This window comes from Myotis nattereri (genome assembly GCF_964212035.1).
Source record: "Myotis nattereri genome assembly, chromosome: 11".
Taxonomy (NCBI): domain Eukaryota; kingdom Metazoa; phylum Chordata; class Mammalia; order Chiroptera; family Vespertilionidae; genus Myotis; species Myotis nattereri.
The window spans coordinates 49022811-49025643 of record NC_138086.1 but is presented as its reverse complement, the minus strand read 5'-3'; positions in this window follow the sequence as shown (position 1 = coordinate 49025643).

Genomic DNA, 2833 nt, shown 5'->3' with positions numbered 1-2833 from the left:
GGAAAAGACTAAAGAGTACTTACATAAAAAAGCATCCACTGTTTCCTCGGTGCACAGAGAAATGAGAATGTGTTGAATACCTGCCAAGCTTAAATAATTTCATCAGCTATTTTCTCACAAAATGGATCACAAAATAAATACCTATGAATTTATTTAAGAGATTTTTTAAAAATCTGCTATTTTGCCTCATCCCACTCACAGAATAATAGAAAGGGAAACCAATAATTTCAGTAGCTTTCAGAGTTTTAACTCTGAGCCAGTCAATAGTTTAGTCCATGATGCCCTCGAATTGACCCTCAGTAGGTCAGGGCAGTGGGGTGAGCTATGGTGCTAAAAACCTGCATTCAGAAATGACATGTGGACAAGGTTATTCATCACAGCATTTTTCAAAAAAAATGATTGAAAATAACTAAAGTGATTACCACAAGGGTAGTCATTACATAAATTATGTCACACAATTCACTGGAATATAATGCAACTATAAAAAAATACTTTTTAAAAGCTCTCATCATCTTCCGTTTTAAAAATCATCACCTGAGGATATGTTTTTACTGATTTGGAGAGAGAGAGAGAGAGAGAGAGAGAGAGAGAGAGAGAGAGAGAGAGAGAGAGAGAGAAAGAGAGAGAGAGAGACATAGATGTGAGAGAGAAACATTGATCGGTTGCCTCCCTTTCAAATTCCAACTGTGGATGGAACCAACAATCTAGGTATGTGCCCTGACCGGAAATCAAACCTGCAACTTTTTGGTGTACTGGAAGATGCTCCAACCAACTGAGTCATCTGGCCAGGGCTACAAAATAATACTTTTTAATGTAGTGATACATAATGATATCCACAACTGATTGTTAGGTAAAATATTGGCACTGTCAATCAAACAGTCTATTCTATGCTATTATTTATATAAAAAACACTTGTGGTGAGACCATATGCATGGTCATGTACAGCACAAATATTTCTGGAAAGTTATGCAAGAAACTAGTAATAATGATTATCTTCAGGAAGGGACACTAAATGGCTAGCGGCAGAAATGAGAGATATTTCACTGAAACACAGGTGTCCCCAAAAAATTTATGCACACTTTAACAGCTGATAGCTCAATTCTGGAAATGAAATGTATTTTATTAAACACTGCCTTTATAATTATTCAAAGTGCATGTATACATTTGGGGGGCACCCTATATATTTCATGTCTTTTGAACCATGTGAATGTATTATATATTCTGAAGAAATATGGCTTCAAAACAGCATATAAAATCTTACATTTACTCTCTCTTTCAGACAAAGTCTTTCTGCATTTTCTCATGGCCTTTTATCAAAATTTCTGTTGTATCATTTTTCTGGATTCTTTTCTTCAAGGCAGTAGAGCCTACTTTTGTCCCTTTAAGAGTGTGGGTTTGGAGTCAGACTGACACAGGTTGAGAGCTGGCACCACCACCACCGGGCTGTGGGAATTCTAAGCTGCTTTACCCAGATCTCAGATCCTTGATCACAAAATGCGCACCGTGTGGCATCGAGCTTCCCCTGCAGTGAGTGATCCAAAGCAGAGCAAGTGCCTTCAGTGACCTACACTGTCACACACCATCACTTCTGCCTTACTCTACTCCTTAGGAGCCAGTCACTAGTCCAGTCCAGAGCCAAGGGGCAGGAAACCAGGTTTTAACCTCTTGAAGGGAGGAATAGCAAAGAACTTGTGGACATATTTGAAAACCACGACAAAAAAGTAACCATATAATTTATCGTTCAAGCTCAGACACTTTAAGAGTAAAAGATGGTGTTGTTCACAATCAAGTCTGGGCAGTAAGTGTACACTGGGTCTTTCCTGAGCAAAGCAGGATGTATGGTCACTGAGCTATCGGTCTTCCCACAACCTCTCGTGAAGATAAATCTCAGAGCCGGACACGTTTGCAAATATCTATTACAAACTGGCTCTCAAACACTCACTCTCCTTGCCCTACAAGTTCAGAGACATTTTTTCTCCCTGCTCATGTGGGGACTACAACCAGCACTTTGCCTGAGAAGCTATTTTTCAGACAAAATGAGAAAATGTTCTGACTGTAGAGCAGCTAAGTTTCTAATAGAATCCGACAAGAGAATCCTCCTAAGTAAGAGAAGAAAGTCGGGGCAGAAAATAAATCTGGGTGTCTTTCCCAAGGTCTAAGGCTGCCAGGCTCCTCATGTGGTACAGTTATGTCACCACTGAAAAGGTCTCATACTATCCCTTTAAAATCCCCTGAAGTGCAGATAGAATAGCAACTTTTGAAGCTCCTGCAGAAATGTCATCCAGGTTAAGGCATCTTACATGTGTTACCTAGCTTTCAAGCATGTACAAAATCTCCAGGTGTTAGCAAACATCTCCTTGGGGATAGACTGAAACTCTTTTAAACAGATACCTGCATATCACACCATCTATGCTGAAGTACTTACAAGTAAATTTCAGACAGTACACAAAGTTCAGTAACTATGTCCCTAAGCAGCTTTCAGTTTTTATTTTTATTGATTTCACAGAAGAAGGGGAGAGAGAGAGATAGAGAGATAGAAACATCAATGATGAGAGAGAATCATTGATCACCTGCCTCCTGCACACCCCACACTATGGATTGAGCCCATGACCCTGGCGTGTGCCCTGACCGGGAATGGAATCGTGACCTCCTGGTTCATAGGTCTACACTCAATCACTTAACCATGCCGGCCAAGCCACCTTAAGCTTTTAACAATTCCATTTAAAACTATCATTTCAAGAGGAAAAAGAAGTTCTAAGCAAGAGAGGTTCAGACTGGTAGTAACAGATAGTTTTCCTACAGAAATTCCAAGGATAAAGTATTTCCTTTCATA